At 45.5% G+C, this 21,571-nt stretch overlaps 1 protein-coding gene across 1 annotated transcript in view; it reads left to right on the top strand.

Annotated features, from left to right (window-relative positions):
- LOC139237999 (zinc finger protein 502-like) overlaps positions 1 to 21,571 on the top strand; it is a 122,832-nt gene that overhangs the window by 20,973 nt on the left and 80,288 nt on the right. The gene's annotated exons all lie outside the window — the stretch shown is intronic.

The raw sequence follows: 21,571 nt of genomic DNA, 5'->3' as shown, positions 1-21,571 counted from the left end.
CATCCTCACGGCCAGGCATCGATTTTATACACACCACCGCCCCGAGGGCCAGGAAATCGCGAAGCACGCTGCCGACCTCAGGAGTGAACTTGGCGCATCCCTTGCCGATGCATTGCGGGACGTCTTCGTAATTGGCATCGGTCATGAGGCCTTTCTTCACAGGCTGCTGTCTGCTGAAACCACCGTCACTCTGCAGAAGACCATCAGCATCAGCCAACGTTCATGACCTCAAGCTGCAGCTCCAAGCAGATGATGACTCACTCTCAGGACTCAAACCCGGCAAGTACTGTAAATAGAATAGCGCCTTTCACAGGCAGAACTGTTGAACGTGAATCTGTCCAGGGCAGAGCGTACAGGCCCCCCGAGTCCTTTAACTCAGAGTCCTCCGAGGGGTGCAAACATAAGTCGAGTAGCACCATGTTGGCATTGCAGAGGTAATCACAGGGCTCATCAGTGTCGGTTCAGAGACTTTGTGTGCAAAGGCTGCAGCACAAAGGGCCACCTCCAGCGAATGTGCAAAAGAGCTGTGACTCACCACGTGGAAGAGGAGTCAGCAGATGGCTGTGAATCCAGCGTGGATTATGAGGGCATGGCTAGAGAGACAGCTCAGTCCCAGGTCGAAGTGTATGGAGTATATACCTGCATCACAGTTTGTCTTCCAATGATAATGGAAGTTGAGATAAATGGCGTTCCGGTCTTCATGGAAGTGGACACCGGGGGCGAGTCAATCAGTAATGAGCCAGGAAGCCTTTGAGAGGCTATGGAACGATCAAGCTGAATGACCCAAGCTGGTCCCAGTTCAGGCAAAGCTGCGCACCTACACCAAGGAATTGATATCAGTTGCTGGTAGTACGGATGTAAGTGTATCCCATGTTGGCGTGGTGCACAATTTACACCATTGTGGATTGTTTCAGGTGATGGACCAATGCTACTTGGAAGAAGGTGGATGGAGAAGATTCATTGGAAGTGGGAAGACTTCATCCCTCCCGCGATCGATGTCCCCCATGTTCAGAGGCAGAGCAAGCCCCCACCTTCGGTTGGACCAGGACCGGAGAGCAGATCTGCACAGCCCCCGAGGCACAGACCGCTCATCACGACTGTGTGGCGATGATCCGGCCGAGACGACCCGAACACATCTTCCCTGTTTCAGTGGCAGGACTCCTGGGGAGGAAGATTGAATCCGAGGGCGCCTTCCCAGCTTCAGTGGCAGAATCCCTGGGAAAGAAGATCGAGGCAGTCGACATCATGGACAGGGAAAAGATGGTGTCCAAACCACGAGGTGCCGCGCTAATGGAGCAACGACACGTGGTTCCACGCAAGGAAGGTGATTGGGGTAAAAGTAGTAAGGCCATTTTAAAGGAGGCCAGCAACCCGCCATTTTTGAACGAACTGCTTGAAATTGGTAACCAATGTAAAAGTCCAGCTGTAATGAGCAAAATGTTGTTGAGCGATGTCGGCTGCAAATTGCAATCAGCCAATGTAGCGGGCGAACACCTAACGGTCGTATACAGGTCCAGCGGGCTACCCAATGCTGTAGCCTGCCTCCCCGGGTCCAGAACAATGTATCATAAAGTAACCCCACAGCCGCAGAGTAAACGATACCGAGAGAGCAGAGGCACTGGTAGCGATACCCTGGCTCAGATCGGTTTAACATTGCAGGCACCCGATGGCATGAACTGCTATGGGCCAGAAACAGTAAACTGCGCCAATGCTCGCAGTTGGCTACCGTCCCCCATCACCTGGGTGGAAAAGGTGCAGCCCACAAACCTACTTGCCGCCACGGCAATGCCGAAGAGCAAAGGGTCACCCGTAACGGCTCCTCTGAACGGGACCTGGACCAGCCAGGATCCCAAACTAGAGAGTGCTCACAACGGTGCCCTCAAGGAAAGTGAGTCAGCAGTCCCCTGCGAACTGCTAGATAAGACAAGGCAGTCCCACCATCGCTTAGACCGCTTCCCAGGGAGCAGCAGTGACACTGTGCAAACGAAAAGGACAGGGAGGTCACAGACACATCTGCTGGTCTTTGGGCCTGCCCGACACTAGGAGTAATGGCAAGAGCCCTGAGCTCCGGAAACTCGAGCAAAATGAGCTCTCCTCGCCCACAGACCCACTAGCATGGGGCACTGCACCACCACCAGATGACTACCAGATCATGTAAATTTACCAACAAAAAGAAACGCAACTGTAATCCACAAAACAAATATACCAAGATGTAAATGTAAAACCCATGTGATGAACTTGAACGCAATTTGCATTTAACAGATCATTAGCCTGATCTCTGTGTGGGGGGGGGAGAATGGAGTAGTCATGAACTCACAACCAAAAACCAGGGGACCTCCACTGGCAGCAAATCTCACTACCAACCCACCCAAGCTAGAAGCAACCCTCCAATGGTCAACCAGGAAGAACAAAGCCCAGGTCACCGTCAATGTACGAGTCAATTTGCATTAAAGACTTGGGGGGAAGTGAAGTCATGTATGTAGACCATGTATACTAACTGTATAGTCACATAAGGTGTGTGACCAGAGGGCACTGCGGTGGGAGACCTGAGGGTCACCTGCATAGGTGTGCAGGGCCCAGTATAAAAGGCTGCCCACCGTGCTTGTGCCTCACTCTGGAGTTACAATAAATGGGACTAAGGTCACAACAGCTCAAGTACAATACTAGAACTCGTGGAGTCATTCACAAGAGTATTAAAGACGTAACAGAAGCGCCCGAGTTCCCGGGCGACGATAGCGATGCGGCGTTCCGGTCTGTGCTGTTAGGATTATCCATGATGATCCTGACGTTCCAAGTCCCGAACTTCATCTTAAAGTGTGGAAGATGCCTGTGCGTGAATTCTTTTAACGTGGGGTGGCCGTTGCACACCAGCAACCACACGGGCTTGACAGAGCAAGATCTTGTGCATAAAACACAAAAGGATAGTATGCAGGTACAGCAAGTGATCAGGAAGGCCAATGGTATCTTGGCCTTTATTGCAAAGGGGATGGAGTATAAAAGCAGGGAAGTCTTGCTACAGCTATACAAGGTATTGGTGAGGCTACACATGGAATACTGCGTGCAGTTTTGGTTTCCTTATTTACGAAAGGATATACTTGCTTTGGAGCCAGTTCAGAGAAGGTTCACTAGGTTGATTCCAGAGATGAGGGGGTTGACTTATGAGGAAAGGTTGAGTAGGTTAGGCCTCTACTCATTGGAATTCAGAAGAATGAGAGGTGATCTTATCAAAACGTATAAGATTATGAGGGGCTTGACAAGGTGGATGCAGAGAGGATGTTTCCACTGATGGGGGAGACTAGAACTCAAGGGCATGATCTTAGAATAAGGGGTCGCCCATTTAAAACAGAGAAGAGGAGAAATTTCTTCTCTGAGGGTTGTAAATCTGTGGAATTCACTTTCTCAGAGAGCTATGGAAGCTGAGACATTGAATAAATTTAAGACAGAAATAGACAGTTTCTTAAACGAAAAGGGGTTATGGGGAGCGGGTGGGGAAGTGGAGCTGAGTCTATGATCAGATCAGCCATGATCTTATTGAATGGCGGAGCAGACTTGAGGGGCTGTATGGCCTACTCCTGCTCCTATTTCTTATGTTCTTATGTCTTAGTCCAGTGGCAAAGGGGATCCAAGATGACTGGAGACCAGGCTCTGCTGTATGGACCTCGTTCATACACACACACATATTCCTACTGTCCTCCTTCCCGCAGGACCTCTATCCCTGGGTTTCGTAGAATGCAATTTATTAACGACTTAGATGATGGGATAGGGAACCACATATGCAAGTTTGCTGATGACACACAGATAGGCAGCTTTGTAAGCAGTGTAGATGGAAGCATAAAATTACAAAGAGATAGTAATGGATTAAGTGAATGGGTAAAAGGCTTTCAATATAGGCTACTGTGAGGTCATCCACGTTGGACCTAAAAATGACTGAACAGGGTACTTTCTAAATGGTAAAAAGCTATAAACAGTGGAGGTCCAAAGAGACTTAGGGGTTCATGTACATAGATCATTAAAATGTTATGAACAGGTACAGACAATAATCAAAAAGGCTAATGGAATGCTGGGCTTTATATCTAGAGAAATAAAATGCAAGGGGATAGAAGTTATGCTACAGCTATACAAAGCCCTGGTTAGACTACACCCTGGTTAGATCACACCTGGAGTACTATGTTCAGTTCTGGGCACTGCATCTTAGGAAGGATATATTGGCCTTGGAGGGAGTGCAGCGTAGATTTACTAGAATGATACCTGGACTCTAAGTGTTAAATTACAAGGAGAGATTACACAAACTAGGGTTGTATTCTCTGGAATTTAGAAGGTTAAGGGTGATTTGATCGAAGTTTTCAAGATATTAAGGGGAACAGATAGGGTAGCTAGAGAGAGGCTATTTCCACATGTTGGGGATTCTAGGACTAGGGGCATAGTGTACAAATTAGAACCAGGAGTGAAATTAGGAAACACTTCTACACACAAAGGGTGGTAAAAGTTTGGAACTCTCTTCCGCAAACAGCAATTGATGCTAGATCAATTGTTAATTTTAAATCGGAGATTGATAGCTTTCTGTTAACCAAAGGTATTAAAGGATATGGGGCAAAGGTGGTTATATGGAGTTAAGTCGCAGATCAGCCATGATCTCATTGAATGGCAGAGCAGGCTCGAGGGGCTGAATGGCCTACTCCTGTTCCTAAGGTCTGGAATTCCCTCCAAAAACTTCTCTGTCTCGACCTCACTTTCCTCCTTTAAGATGCTCCTTAAAGCTTACCTTGTTGACCAAACCCTGCCCTTATATCTTCTTATGTGGCTCAGTGTCCAATTTTGTGAAGCAATATGGGACTTTTTACTACATTAAAGGTGCTATATAAATACAATTTGCTGTTGTTATTTGACACCAAATCCAGTAACCACTTACACTTATACCAGGGAGCAATTACACGGACACCAAATCCCAAAGTTTTACGGGATATGGGACAAAGGTGGGTATATGGAGTTAGGTCACAGATCAGCTATGATCTCAATGCATAGCCTAACAGTCTCGAGGGGCTAAATAAGAACATAAGAAACAGGAGTAGGCTATTTGACTGTTTGAGCCTGCTCCGCCATTCAACAAGGTTATGGCTGATCTTCTACCTCAACTCCACCTTCCTGCACTATCCCCATATCCCTTTAATCCCCTTAGTTTCCAAAACTATATCGACATCTGTTTTGAATATATGCAACGACTGAGCATCCACTACTCTCTGGGGTAGGGAATTCCAAAGATTCACAACCCTTTGAGTGAAGAAATTTCTCATCTCAGTCCTAAATGGCCGACCCTTTATTCTGAAACTGTGGCCTCGTGTTCTAGATTCCCAAGCCAGGGGAAACATTTTCTCAGCATTAACCCTGTCAAGCCCCTGAAGAATTTTATGTTTCAATTAGATCACCTCTCGGGAAATATAGGTCTAGTCTACTCAATCTCTCCTCATAGGGCAATCACCTAATCCTCGGAACCAGACCAATGAACCTTTGTTGCACTCCCTCTAAGGCAAGTATGTCTTTCCTTAGGTAAGGAGACCAGAACTGTTCTATTCCTGTTCCTATAAAAGAGCCCCAGCCTGTTCCGTCTTTCCTGATAAGGATATTCTCTCAGTTCTTGTATCATCCTTGTAAATCATTTTTGCACCCTCCGCAGTGCCTCCTTTTTACAATATGGACACCAAAATTGTTCATAGTACTCCAAGTGTGGTCCAACCAAGGTTCGATACAAGTTTAACATGAACTTCTCTGCTTTTCAATTCTATCCCTTTAAAAATGGTTTTCTTTTTGATGGCCTTATTAACCTGCTCATCGGAAATCGCAGGGCAAGGGTACACCCAGTGTTGGGATCGTTCTCTATTCTCGGGGAGTTAGATATCAGTCTTTCTCCTGTGAATATAGAGCTGCCTTATAGGGCTGCGATCATCTTTGGGAGCTGCCAATTAGTCCCATTCCCCTGTGCTTTCCTCATAGCCCTGCAAATATTTCCTTTTTAAGAAGAAATCCAATTCCCTTTTGAAAGTTACTTTTGGATCTGCTTCCACCCACTTTCAGGCAGTGCATTCCAGATCACAACAACTCGCTGAGTAAAAAAATGTCATCTCCCCATTGGCTTTTTACTCATTATTTGGTGTGACATGTTTACTTGTTAAATACATTGGCTGCATGGATTCAAATTTAAACTGAAACCAGTTCGAAGGTAGGAGAGATGCTGTGGGGCACACGCTAAATCAGTCTGGGTTTGAGTTTCGTGATCCCGGGCGTGTTACCGATACCTTCCCTGGATCCCAAGGCTAGGAGAGGCACTCTGAAAGGTATGGTGAGCTGGGACTGGTCCATGAGAGTAACCAAATGTATGAGATCTAAAAAAAAATAGAGTTGGAAAGGAAAAGGTCCAAACATGGAACAGTCGGTAACATGACATCAATAGTCTTCTCTTATCTTGGAGAAATCAAGAAAGCAACACACTGTGTGTTTGAAATAAAGCTGATTTATTTGACATTTTGCAGAATTATAAACTCCAGCCCAGTTATAGCGGTTATTAACATCAGCAAAACGAACCCCAACTGTCAGAATGAACATGGTTCAGTCCTGGATGTGATTAACAGCAGCAGCAACAGCAGAATCCAATCTCTGCAGTCACTTGTGGTTATGTCACAGGACTAATAATCCAGAAACCTGGAGTAATGATCTGGAGATATGAGTTCAAATTCCACCTGGGCAGCTGGGGAATTTTAATTCAATTAAGTAAATAAGTCTGTAATTAAAAAGCTAGTATTAGTAATGGTGACCATGAAACTACTAGATTGTCGTAAAAACCCATCTGGTTCACAAATGTCTTTTAGGGAAAGAAATCTGCCGTCCTTACCCGGTCTGGCCTATACGTGACTCTAGATGCACAGCAATGTGGTTGACTCAATTGCCCTTTACGGCTAAAGGCAGCTCACCACCTTCTGAATGGCAATTCAGGATGGGCAATAAATGCTGGTCTTGCCAGCGATGCCCACATCCCATGAACGAAGACATTTTTTTAAAATTGTGAACTCATCGCTGTACCAGCAGATTGGTTGAACAAGTGAATCCCTTCCCGCACTGAGCAGGTGAACGGCCTATCCCCCGTGTGAACTCGCTGGTGTTCAGTTACTGTCCATGAACGCGTGAATCCCTTCCCACATGCGGAGCAAGTGAATGGCCTCTCTTCCGTGTGAACAGACAGGTGTCTCAGATGTTGGGATGATTTTGTGAATCCCATGCCACACATTGAGCAGATGAGGCTCCCCGGTGTGAATATGCTGGTGTTCAGTGAGGTTGGATGACTGCCTGAACCTCTTTCCACAATGAGTGCAACTGCATGGTCTCTCGTCAGTGTGAACTCTTCGGTGTTGAATCAGATCCTCAGAGCTTTTAAACCTGTTCCCACTGCCAGCTCATTTAAAAGGCCTCTCGTCACTGTAGGTGCATTGGTGCGTTTGGGGGGGCGGATGAGTGAGTTGAATCCCTTTCCACACACGGAGCAGGTAAACGGCCTCTCCCTGGTATGACTGCGCCGATGAGTTTCCAGCAGGGATGGGGAATTGAATCCCTTCCCACATTCCCCACATTTCCACGGTTTCTCTGTGATGCTGGTTTCCTTGTGTCTTTCCAGGTTGGACAATCAGTGGAAGCCTCATCTACACCCAGAAGACGTATACGGTTTCTCCCTGCTGTGAATGGTGCTATGTTTTTTTCAGGCTGTGTAACTGGTTAAAGCTCTTTCCACAGTCAGCGCACTGGAACACTCTCACTCGGTTGTGTGTGTCTCGATGCTTTTCCAGTCACACTGATGTTTGAAATCTTTTCTCACGGACAAAACAGACAAACATTTCTCCTTCCACATTTGAAGGCCGATGATATTCAGGTTCTGATGAATCGAGGGACTCTGTCAGATCTTGACGTGATGTTTGGTTTGTAAATCATCCCATTCTAATACACTGTAAAAGGAGTTTACTAAAGTCATCACTGTAAGTACAGGATAGAAATTCAGAGCAGACAATTCTAGTTTGCATGGAACATTCTTTCCTCTCTTGCTCCCCCAAACATGTGATCCAATCAAACTAAAAGAAACCAAAATAAGCAACAAAGACCCAACAAAAGCAAAGGGAACCTTCGCAACTGAATCAGAATATTGTTACCAGTGTCTATGAGACACTCTGTACTCAAAGATGTCCACCGGTCACAGAAGGTATAGAAACATAGAAACATAGAAAATAGGTGCAGGAGTAGGCCATTTGGCCCTTCTAGCCTGCACCGCCATTCAATGAGTTCATGGCTGAACATTCAACTTCAGTACCCCATTCCTGCTTTCTCACCATACCCCTTGATCCCCCTAGTAGTAAGGACCTCATCTAACTCCTTTTTGAATATATTTAGTGAATTGGCCTCAACAACTTTCTGTGGTAGAGAATTCCACAGGTTCACCACTCTCTGGGTGAAGAAGTTCCTCCGCATCTCGGTCCTAAATGGCTTACCCCTTATCCTTAGACTGTGACCTCTGGTTCTGGACTTCCCCAACATTGGGAACATTCTTCCTGCATCTAACCTGTCTAACCCCGTCAGAATTTTAAATGTTTCTATGAGGTCCCCTCTCATTCTTCTGAACTCCAGTGAATACAAGCCCAGTTGATCCAGTCTTTCTTGATAGGTCAGTCCCGCCATCCCGGGAATCAGTCTGGTGAACCTTCGCTGCACTCCCTCAATAACAAGAATGTCCTTCCTCAGATTAGGAGACCAAAACTGTACATAATACTCCAGGTGTGGCCTCACCAATGCCCTGTACAACTGTAGCAACACCTCCCTGCCCCTGTACTCAAATCCCCTTGCTATGAAGGCCAACATGCCATTTTCTTTCTTAACCGCCTGCTGCACCTGCATGCCAACCTTCAATGACTGATGTACCATGACACCCAGGTCTCTTTGCACCTCCCCTTTTCCTAATCTGTCACCATTCAGATAATAGTCTGTCTCTCTGTTTTTACCACCAAAGTGGATAACCTCACATTTATCCACATTATACTTCATCTGCCATGCATTTGCCCACTCACCTAACCTATCCAAGTCGCTCTGCAGCCTCACAGCATCCTCCTCGCAGCTCACACTGCCACCCAACTTAGTGTCATCCGCAAATTTGGAGATACTACATTTAATCCCCTCATCTAAATCATTAATGTACAGTGTAAACAGCTGGGGCCCCAGCACAGAACCTTGCGATACCCCACTAGTCACTGCCTGTCATTCTGAAAAGTACCCATTTACTCCTACTCTTTGCTTCCTGTCTGACAACCAGTTCTCAATCCATGTCAGCACACTACCCCCAATCCCATGTGCTCTAACTTTGCACATTAATCTCTTGTGTGGGACCTTGTCGAACGCCTTCTGAAAGTCCAAATATACCACATCAACTGGTTCTCCCTTGTCCACTCTACTGGAAACATCCTCAAAAAATTCCAGAAGATTTGTCAAGCATGATTTCCCTTTCACAAATCCATGCTGACTTGGACCTATCATGTCACCTCTTTCCAAATGCACTGCTATGACATCCTTAATAATTGATTCCATCATTTTACCCACTACCGATGTCAGGCTGACCGGTCTATAATTCCCTGTTTTCTCTCTCCCTCCTTTTTTAAAAAGTGGGGTTACATTGGCTACCCTCCACTCTATAGGAACTGATCCAGAGTCAATGGATTGTTGGAAAATGACTGTCAATGCATCCACTATTTCCAAGGCCACCTCCTTAAGTACTCTGGGATGCAGTCCATCAGGCCCTGGGGATTTATCGGCCTTCAATCCCATCAATTTCCCCAACACAATTTCCCGGCTAATAAGGATTTCCCTCAGTTCCTCCTCCTTACTAGACCCCCCGACCCCTTTTATAACCGGAAGGTTGTTCGTGTCCTTCTTCGTGAATACCGAACCAAAGTACTTGTTCAATTGGTCTGCCATTTCTTTGTTCCCCGTTATGACTTCCCCTGATTCTGACTGCAGGGGACCTATGTTTGTTTTTACTAACCTTTTTCTCTTTACATATCTATAGAAAGTTTTGCAATCCGTCTTAATGTTCCCTGCAAGCTTCTTCTCATACTCCATTTTCCCTGCCCTAATCAAACCTTTTGTCCTCCTCTGCTGAGTTCTAAATTTCTCCCAGTCCCCAGGTTCGCTGCTATTTCTGGCCAATTTGTATGCCACTTCCTTGGCTTTAATACTATCCCTGATTTCCCTTGATAGCCACGGTTGAGCCACCTTCCCTTTTTTATTTTTATGCCAGACAGGAATGTACAATTGTTGTAGTTCATCCATGCGGTCTCTAAATGTCTGCCATTGCCCATCCACAGTCAACCCCTTAAGTATCATTCGCCAATCCATCCCAGCCAATTCACGCCTCATACCTTCAAAGTTAGCCTTCTTTAAGTTCTGTACCATGGTCTCTGAATTAACTGTTTCATTCTCCATCCTAATGCAGAATTCCACCATATTATGGTCACTCTTCCCCAAGGGGCCTCGCACAACGAGATTGCTAATTAATCCTCTCTCATTACATAACACCCAGTCTAAGATGGCCTCCCCCCTAGTTGGTTCCTCGACATATTGGTCTAAAAAACCATCAAGTAAAATGTCCCAAGGCGCTACACAAGAGCATTACCAAACAAAATTTGATATTGTGCCAAACAAGGAGATATTAGGGCAGTTAACCTAACAGGTCAAGAAAGGTGGTGATGAGGCAGGGCTGAGTGTCATCTGGGTACATGTGGAACCTGACACTGTATTTTCGGATGATGTCGCCGAGGGGCAGCATGTAGTTGAGAAATAGGAGGGGGCCAAGGATATATCCTTGGGGGATACCAGAGGTAACGATGTAGGAGCGGGAAGAGAAACCATTGCAGGTGACTCTCTGGCCATGATAAGATAGATAAGAATGGAACCAGGCGAGAGCAGTCCCACCTAGCTGGATGACGGTTGTCAAAGAGGTAACATAGAAACATAGAAAATAGGTGCAGGAGTAGGCCATTCGGCCCTTCAAGCCTGCACCACCATTCAATAAGATCATGGCTGATCATTCCCTCAGTACCCCTTTCCTGCTTTCTCTCCTTACCCCTTGATCTCTTTAGCCGTAAGGGCCATATCTAACTCCCTCTTGAATATATCCAATGAAATGGCATCAACAACTCCCTGCAGCAGGGAATTCCACAGGTTAACAACTCTCTGAGTGAAGAAGTTTCTCCTCATCTCAGTCCTAAATGGCCTGCCCCTTATCCTAAGACTATGTCCCCTGGTTCTGGACTTCCCCAACATCGAGAACATTCTTCCCGCATCTAGCCTGTCTAGTCCAGTCAGAATCTTATATGTTTCTATGAGATCCCCGCTCATCCTTCTAAACTCCAGTGGATAAAGGCCCAGTCGATCCAGTCTCTCCTCATATGTCAGTCCAGCCATCCCTGGAATCAGTCTGGTGAACCTTCGCTGCACTCCCTCAATAGCAAGAACGTCCTTCCTCAGATTAGGAGACCAAAGCTGAACACAATATTCCAGGTGGGGCCTCACCAAGGCCCTGTACAATTGCAGCAAGACTTCCCTGCTCCTATACTCAAATCCCCTTGCTATGAAGGCCAACATACCATTTGCCTTCTTCACCGCCTGCTGTACCTGCATGCCAACTTTCAATGAATGATGAACCATGACACCCAGGTCTCGCTGCACCTCCCCTTTTCCTAATCTGCCGCCATTCAAATAATATTTTGCCTTAATGTTTTTGCCCCCAAAGTGGATAACCTCATATTTATCCACATTATACTGTATCTGCCATGTATTTGCCCACTTGCCTAACCTGTCCAAGTCACCCTACAGCCTCTTCGCGTCCTCCTCACAGCTCACACCGCCACCCAGTTTAGTGTCATCTGCAAACTTGGAGATATTACACTCAATTCCATCATCTAAATCATTAATATATATTGTAAAGAGCTGGGGTCCCAGCACTGAGCCCTGCAGCACTCCACTAGTCACTGCCTGCCATTCTGAAAAGGACCCGTTAATCCAGACTCTCTGTTTCCTGCCTGCCAACCAGTTCTCTATCCACATTACCCCCAATACCATGTGCTTTGATTTTGCACACCAATCTCCTGTGTGGGACCTTGTCAAAAGCCTTTTGAAAGTCCAAATACACCACATCCACTGGTTCTCCCTTGTCCACTCTACTAGTTACATCCTCAAAAAATTCCAGAAGATTTGTCAAGCATGATTTCCCTTTCATAAATCCATGCTGACTTGGACCAATCCTATCACTGCTCTCCAAATGCGCTGCTATTTCATTCTTAATGATTGATTCCAACATTTTCCCCACCACCGATGTCAGGCTAATAATTACCTGTTTTCTCTCTCCCTCCTTTTTTAAAAAGTGGTGTTACATTAGCAACCCTCCAGTCCATAGGAACTGATCCAGAGAACAGAATTTCCATCCTAATAAGGATATCCTTCAGTTCCTCCTTTTTACTAGACCCTCGGTCCCCTAGTACATCTGGAAGATTATTTGTGTCTTCCTTTGTGAAGACAGAACCAAAGTCCGTGTTCAATTGGTCTGCCATTTTTTTGTTCCCCATTATAAATTCACCCGAATCCGACCGCAACACACATCCCTTATTTCTTGTTTGATGCTGTCCCCAACCTCACTACTACTATTTGGTGGCATGTACACAACTCCCACTAGCGTTTCCTGCCCTTTGGTATTTCGTAGCTCCACCCATACTGATTCCACATCATCCAAGCTAATGTCCTTCCTTACAATTGCATTAATTTCCTCTTTAACCAGCAACGCCACCCCGCCTCCTTTTCCTCTCTGTCTGTCCTTCCTAAATTCTGAATACCCTTGGATGTTGAGTTCCCAGCCTTGGTCACCCTGGAGCCATGTCGCCGTGATGCCAATCACATCATATCCGTTAACTGCTATCTGCGCAGTTAATTCATCCACCTTATTCCGAATACCCCTCGCATTGAGGCACAGAGTCTTCAGGCTTATCTTTTTAACACACTTTGACCCTTTAGAATTTTGCTGTAAAGTGGCCCTTTTTGTTTTTTGCCTTGGGTTTCTCTGCCCTTCACTTTTACTATTCTCCTTTCTAGCTTTTGCTTCTGTCTCCATTTTATTTCCCCTCTGTCTCCCTGCATAGGTTCCCATCCCCCTGCCATATTAGTTTAAGTCCTCCCGAACAGCACTAGCAAATACTCCCCCGAGGGCATTGGTTCTGTTCCTGCCAAGGTGCAGACCGTCCGGTTTGTACTGGTCTCACCTCCCGCAGAACCGGGAGTCCCAGGAATTTGAAACCCTCCCTTCTGCACCACTGCTCAAGCCACCCAAGGAACCTATGCAGGTAGGATTTAAGAAGCATCTTAAAGGAAGAGAGAGAGGGAGCAAGGCAGAGAGGTTTATGGAGAGAATTCAGAGCCTAGGGCCTCGGCAGCTAGAGGCACGGCCATCAATGCTGGAGTGGTTAAAATCGGGAATGCAAAAACCCAGAATTGGAAGATTGCAGAGATCTCAGAAGGTTCTCAGAGGGAGGCTCAGAGGCTGGAGGAGATTACAGAGATAGGGAGAGGTGAGACCATGGAGGTATTTGAAAACAAGGATGTAAATTTTTTAACTGAGGTGTCACTTAACCAGGAGGCAATGTAGGTCAGCGAGCACAGAGGTGATGGGTGATCGGGACTTGGTGCAGGTTCGGATGAGCTTAAGTTTATGGAGGGTGGAAGATGGGAGGCTGGCTAGGTGTGTGTTGGATTCGTCAAGCCTAAAGGTAATAAAGGTGTGGATGAGAGTTTCAGAAGCAGATGAGCTGAGTCGGGGCGGAGACTGGGAACGTTATGGAGATGGAAATAGACGGTTTTAGTTATGCTGCGGATGTGGTCGGAAAAACTCATCTCAGGGTCAAATATGAGACCAAGGTCCCACACAAGAGACTGGTGTACAAATTTAAAGCACATGGTATTGGGGGTAATGGACTGACGTGGATAGAGAACTGGTTGGCAGACAGGAAGCAGAGAGTCAGGATAAACGGATACTTTTCAGAATGGCAGGCAGTGACTAGTGGGGTCCCACATTAATAATTTGGATGAGGGAATTGAGTGTAATATCTCCAAGTTTGCAGATGACACTAAACTGAGTGGCGGTGTGAGCTGTGAGGAGGATGCTAAAAGGTTGCAGGGTGACTTGGACAGGTTAGGTGAGTGGGCAAACAAGTGGCAGATGCAGAATAATGTGGATAAATGTGAGGTTATCCATTTTGGTGGCAAAAACATGAAGGCAGAATATTATTTGAATGGCGGCAGATTAGGAAAAGGGGAGGTGCAACGAGACCTGGGTGTCATGGTACATCAGTCATTGAAAGTTGGCATGCAGGTACAGCAGGCGGTGAAGAAGGTAAATGGAATGTTGGCCTTCATAGCTAGGGGATTTGAGTATAGGAGCAAGGAGTTTTACTGCAGTTGTACAGGGCCTTAGTGAGGCCTCACCTGGAATATTGTGTTCAGTTTTGGTCTCCTAATCTGAGGAAGGACGTTCTTGCTATTGAGGGAGTGCAGTGAAGGTTCACCAGACTGATTCCCGGGATGGCAGCACTGACAAATGAGGAGAGACTGGATCGATTGGGCCTGTATTCACTGGAGTTTAGAAGGATGAGAGGGGATCTCATAGCAACATATAAAATTCTGACAGGACCGGACAGGTTAGATGCGGGTAGAATGTTCCCGATGCTGGGGAATTCCAGAACCAGGGGACACTGTCTTAGGATAAGGGGTAGGCCATTTAGGACTGAGATGAGGAGAAACTTCTTCATTCAGAGAGTTGTTAACCTGTGGAATTCCCTGCCACAGAGAGTTGTTGATGCCAGTTCATTGGATATATTCAAGAGGGAGTTAGATATGGCCCTTACGGCTAAGGGGATTAAGGGGTATGGAGAGAAAGCAGGAAAGGAGTACTGAGGAAATGATCAGCCATGATCTTATTGAATGGTGGTGCAGGCTCGAAGGGCCGAATGGCCTACTCCTGCAGCTTTTTTCTATGTTTCTATGTTTCTATGAAACGTATAACATTCTTAGAGGGCTTGACAGGGTAGATGCTGAGAGGCTCTTTTCCCTGGCTGATGAGTCTAGAATAAGGGGCCATCGTCTCAGGACAAGGGGTCGGACATTTGGGACTGAGATGAGGAAAAATTTCTTCACTCAAAGGGTTGCACCTCTTTGGAATTCTCTACCTCAGAGGGCTGTGGATGCCCAGTCATTGAGTATATTCAAGACAGAGATTATGTTACCTTTCCCGCATACAGGACAGTGGAACATCCTCTCTCCCCAGCGTGAACTCGCTGGTGCGAGACAGCAGGTTGAACAAACAATAGAAGAAAATCTAGAAATCAAAAATATAATAATGAATAGTCAGCATGGATTTTAAAAGGGAAAGTCTGGTTTGACCAATCTTGTTGAATTTTTTGAAGAGTTAACAGAAGTAGACAAGAATAATGCAGTAGATGTCATTTATCTAGATTTTCAAAAGGCTTTCGCTAAGGTATCACATAATAGACTGTTGAACAAAGTCGGAGAATGTGGAGTGAAGGGACAAGTAGCAGAATCGATAAATAGCTGGCTTCAAAACAGAAAGCAGAGAGTAAGGGGAAAGAAAACAGAAAATGCTGGAAATCTCAGCGGGTCAGGCAGCATCTGTGGAGAAAAAGCGGAGTTAACGTTTCGGGTTGATGACCCTTTGTCAGAACTGGAGAGTGTTCAGAAATTAACGGATTCTTAACAAGCACTGAAAGGGGGAGGGGAAGAAAGAACAAAAGGGAAAGTCTGTGATAGGTTGGAACACAAGAGAGATTGCAGAGACAAAAGGGATGATGGCCCAAAATCAAATGGTAATGTCAGGAATTAGAAAAACATTAGTCAAGATAGAGTGTGAATGACCCACTGCCATTAGAGACTAGGATAAAAAAAGAAAGAAAGAAACAGGCTCTTTCGGGGGCGGGGGGATGCGGGGGAGGGAGCCAAAGATTGGCAGCGGTAACACTCTAAAATTGTTGAATTCAATGTTGAGTCCAGAAGGCTGTTAAGTGCCTAAACGTGGTGCTGTTCCTCGAACTTGCATTGAGCTTCGTTGGAACAGTGTAGAAGACTGAGGATGGAGAGGTCAGAGTGGGAGTGGAGTGGAGAATTAAAGTGACATTTGAATTTGGGACATCATCCCTTTTGTCTCTCCAATCTCTCCTGTCTTCCAACCTATCACAGACCTTCCCCTTTGTTCTTTTTCCCCTCCCCCTTTCAGTGCTTGTTAAGAATTCGTACTTTCCGAACACTCTCCAGTTCTGACGAAGGGTCATCGACCCGAAACGTTAACTCTGCTTCCTCTCCACAGATGCCGCATGACCTGCTGAGATTTCTAGCATTTTCTGTTTTTATTCCAGATTCCAGCATCTGCAGTATTTTGCTTTTGGAGTAAGGGGAAAGGGTAGCTGTACAGAGTGGCAGACGGTAGCAAGTGGTGTTCCACAAGGATCTGTGCTGTTCACAATTTATGTAAATGATTTAGACTTTGGAATCAAAAACACAATTTCAAAAATTGCAGATGATACAAAATTGTGAGGTATTACATTTTGGTAAGAAAAACAGGGAGGTCCCATATTACTTTGAAAATACGAATCTAAATGGGGTAGAAGAGCAATGTAATCTTACATAAGAACATAAGAATTTGGAGCAGGAGTAGGCCATTTGGCCCCTCGAGCCTGCTCCGCCATTTAATAAGATCATGGCTGATCTGATCATGGACTCAGCTCCACTTCCCTGCCTGTTCCCCATAACCCCTTATTCCCTTAATCGCTCAAATATCAGTCTATCTCTGCCTTAAATACATTCAATGACTCAGCCTCCATGGCTCTCTGGGGCAGAGAATTCCATAGAGTTACAACCTGAGAGAAGAAATTCCTCCTTATTTCAGTTTTAAGTGGACGGCCGCTTATTCTGAGACTATGGCCCCAAGTTTCCACACGCGGCGAAAAAGGCGCACCTCAGAGCTGGGCGCCTGTTTTTCGCGCCGAAAACGGCACCTGAAAAAAAATTCGGTGTTCAAGGAGCTCGATGTCTGCTTGGCGCGGCGCACAGGGGGCGGAGCCTACCACTCACGCCGATTTTGTAAGTAGGAGGGGGCGGGTACAATTTAAATGAGGCTTCTTGGTGCCGGCAACCCTGTGCATGCGCGCTGGAGCGTTCGCGCACGCGCAGTCTGAAGTAAACATTGGCACTCGGCCATTTTTAGAAGTGCTGCAGAAAAAGTGAAGATTTGTTTCTTGGACCCCTGCAAAGGCTTGTATTTTAATTTTCTTGATATTTCTGTGTGTGAGGGAGTGCTTTTAGCAGCACTGCTGAATAAATCCCCTGCTGAAATCAGTGAGTTCAGCTTTTCACTGCTATACTTGCAGAACCGGTGCCTGCAAATTAAGGACTGTGTGTTTGGAGAAATAAAAGTGCCAATTCAACTTTGCAATGGATCAACTTCCACCAAGAACAAAGAATTTCTTGCATGAGGAAGCAAACCATTGCATAATATGTGGTGCACCCATTCTGCAAATTTAAATATAAAGATGTCGATGTGGCTGCCTCTCCCTGTCCAAATGGCCTCAGTCAGTCCCCCTCACAGCTCGAAGGCTGCTGCTGCTCCCGGCCAGCCACTGATGCCGCTGCAATCCCATGGCCGAATAGCCTCAAGTCCGTCCAGGTGCTGCATCTTCGCGGGGAATGAAGACCTGCCTCAAGCACCGCAGCTCAGCTCGAAGGCTGCTTGCTGCCCCTGCCGTCGAGAGACATTGACGCCTCACCGCTGCCTGAAAGGCCTGCCTGAAGCACTTTCACACAGGTAGGAACATGGTTTATTTAATCTTTTCTTTGCTTATAAATTTTTATTCAGGTTGGATTTATTTGTATAATATTTGTATAAGTATAACTAAGGATTTATTGTAGAATTTAATGACTTCCGTTCCCGCCCCCCGCCCACCCCACCTCGTTCCCTACGCCTAATTTGTAACCTGCGCCTGATTTTTTAAAGTGTAGACAAGGTTTTTTCAAGCGTACAAAAATCTTCACTTGCTCCATTTTAAGTTAGTTTGGAGTACATTTTCACTGTGGAAACTTTCAAATCAGGCGTCAGTGGCCGGACACGCCCCCTTTTGAAAAAAAAATTCTGTTCCAAAGTGAAACTGTTCTACCTGACTAGAACTGCAGAAAACTAAATGTGGAGAATTCCGATTTCTAAGATACTCCGTTCTACACCAGTTGCTCCTAAAAATCAAGAGCAAATCATGTGGAAACTTTGGGCCTATGTCCCCTAGTTTTAGTTTCCCCTATAAGTGGAAACATCCTCTCTGCATCCACCTTGTCAAGCCCCCTCATTATCTTATAAGTTTCAATAAGATCACCTCTCATTCTTCTGAACTCCAATGAGTATTGGCACAACCTACTCAACCTTTCCTCATCAGTCAACCCCCTCATCTCCGGAATCAACCGAGTGAACCTTCTCTGAACAGCTTCCAATGCAAGTATATCCTTCCTTAAATATGGAGACCAAAACCGTACGCAGTCTCATTACACAGTATTAGATCTAAAATAGCCTGCTCCTTGGTTGATTCCGCAACGTACAGTTCAAGGAAACTATCCCGGATACACTCTATGAACTCTTCCTCAAGGCTACTCTGGCCAATTTGCTTTGTCCAATCAATATGAAGGTTTATTATTCCTTATCTCCACCCAAACTGATTCAACATCTTGATCTTCTGAGCCAATATCGTTTCTCACTAACGCACTGATCTCATCCTTTCTTAACACCTCCTTTTCCTTTTTGTCTGCCCTTCCGAATTGTCAAATACACCTGAATATTTAGTTCCCAGTCCAGGTCACCTTGCAAGTATGTCTCTGTAATGGCTATTCGATCATACTCATTTGCATCTATTTGTGCCGTCAACTCATCACGAATGCTCTGTGCATTCAGATAAAGAGCTTTTAAATTTGTTTTTTTACCATTTTTCCCTGCTTTGACCCCACTTTCTGATTCATCGTTATGTTTATACTGGACTGGCAACTAAATATTCAGGTGTATTTGACAATTCGGAAGGACAGACAGAAAGGAAAAGGAGGTTGGATAGCACTGTTAATAAAGGGTGAGATCAATGCATTAGTTTTTTATACATTTTGTCCCTTCCTGGCACGCTCTGGTTTTCATTTCCCGCAGTGCTACCCTGCTCTATATTGCCTTCTCCTTATTGTTTGACATTTTAAATTTCCGCTCATCCTGAATCCTCCCCCTCACTAATTAGTTTAAAGCCCTCTCTACAGCCCTAGTTATTTGATTCGCCAGGACCCTAGTCCGAACTGAACAGCTCACATTTACCCCAGTAATGGTGCCAGTGTCCTGCGAACCAAAACTCATTTCTCCCACACCAGTCTTTGAGCCACGTGTTTAACTCTCTGATCTTATTTACTCTATGCAAATTTGCTCGTGGCTCAGGTAGTAATCCAGAGATTATTCCCTTTGTGGTTCTGCTTTTTAATTTGGCCCCTAACTGCTCACACTTCCTCAGCAGAACCTCTTTCTTTGTCGTTGGTATCCACGTGGACCACAACTGGATCTTCCCCCTCCCACTCCAAGTTTTTCTCTGGCCTGTGGAGATGTCCTTAACCCTGGCACCAGGCAGGCAACACAGCCTTCGGGACTCACGCTCTTGGCTGCAGAGAACCGTATCTATCCCCCTAATGATCCTGTCCCCTACCACTATAACGTTTCATTTTACTCCCCGCACTTGAATGGCCCCCTGCTGTGGTCAGTTTGCTCATCCTTCCTGAAGTCCCTGCTCTCGTCCACACAGGGAGCAAGAGCCTCGAACCTGTTGGACAAGAGCAAGGGCCGAGGCTCCTCCATCACTACATCCTGAGTCCCCTTAACTTCCTCACTCGTAGTCACACCCTCCTGTCCCTGACCACCGATCAAATTTGAATTAATTAATCTAATAGGCGTGACTAGCTTCTGGATCGTGGCGTCCAGGTAACTCTCCCCCTCCCTGATGTGTTGCAGTGTCTGCTGCTCTGATTCCAGCTCCATCAACACGGAGCCGAAGTTCTTCGAGCTGCAGACACTTGCTGCAGATGTGGTTGCTTGGGACCTCAATGGGGTGAACCAGCTCCCACATGTAACAGCAGAAACACATTGCCTGTCCTGCCATCTTTAATGTATTTAGTTAATCAAGTTTTCAAGTTTTGTTTTTAATCTTAGCTCTTAATTCAAACCAATGCCCCAGAAAAGTCAGAAAAACTCACTAACCAATCACTTCCCTTTCTTCCTGTGACATCACACTTTGATTTTGGTTCTTTCTACTTTTTGTCTCCAGGTCAGTTGGTGTTTGGGCTGTTTGGGCTCTCCCTCTCGCACTGCTCTTATCTCCCCTCCGATTGGCTGCTGGTCTTGCAGTGTTTGGGCCTGTCTATATCTCTTTGCAAATTTTTTGTGTCCTCCTCACAACTTGCTTTCCCACCCATCTTTGTATCATCAGCAAACTTGACTACATTACACTCAGTCCCTTCATCCAAGTCATTATATAAATTGTAAATAGTTGAGGCCCCAGCACCGATCCCTGTGCAACTCCACTAGTTACCATTTGCCACCCAGAAAATTACCCATTTATTCCCACTCTCTGTTTTCTGTTAGTAGTCAATCCGTTATCCATGCTAATATATTACCCCTAACCCCATGAGCTCTTATCTTGTGCAATAACCTTTTGTGTGGCACCTTAGCAAATGCCTTCAGGAAATCCAAATACACCACATCCACTGGTTCCACCTTTATCCATCCTACTCGTTACATCCTCAAAGAACTCCAGCAAATTTGTCAAACATGATTTCCCTTTCATAAAACCATGCTGACTCTGCTTGACTGTATTATGCTTTTCTAAATGTCCTGTTACTGCTTCCTTAATAATGGATTCCAGCATTTTACCAACAACAGATCTACCATTTCCCTGTTCCCCATTATTAATTCCCCAGTCTCATCCTCTAAGGGACAACATTTACTTTAGCTACTCTCTTCCTTTTTATACACTTGTAGAAGCTCTGTCTATTTTTCTATTTCTTTCTAGTTTACTCTCATACTCTATCTTCCCTCTCTTTATAATTTTTTTAGTCATCCTTTGCTGATTTAAAAAAATGTCCCAATCCTCTGGCCTCCCACTAATCTTGGCAACTTTGTATGCCATTTTTTTCAATTTGATACCATCCTTTACTTCCTTAGTTAACCACGGAAGGTTCTCCCTTCTCTTAAATTCTTTCCTTCTCACTGGAATATATTTTTGTTGAGAGTTATGCAATATCTCCTTAAATGTCTGCCACTGTTTATCAACCATCTTACTCTGTAATTGATTTTCTCAGTCCACTTTAGCCAACTCTGCCTGCATACCTTTGTAATCGCCTTTATTTAAGATCAGGACACTGGTTTGAGATCCAACTTTCT

Source organism: Pristiophorus japonicus, chromosome 2 (assembly GCF_044704955.1).
Source record: "Pristiophorus japonicus isolate sPriJap1 chromosome 2, sPriJap1.hap1, whole genome shotgun sequence".
NCBI classification, from domain to species: domain Eukaryota; kingdom Metazoa; phylum Chordata; class Chondrichthyes; family Pristiophoridae; genus Pristiophorus; species Pristiophorus japonicus.
The sequence above is the reverse complement of the archived record's forward strand: the minus strand, read 5'-3'. Positions and strand labels throughout refer to the sequence as shown.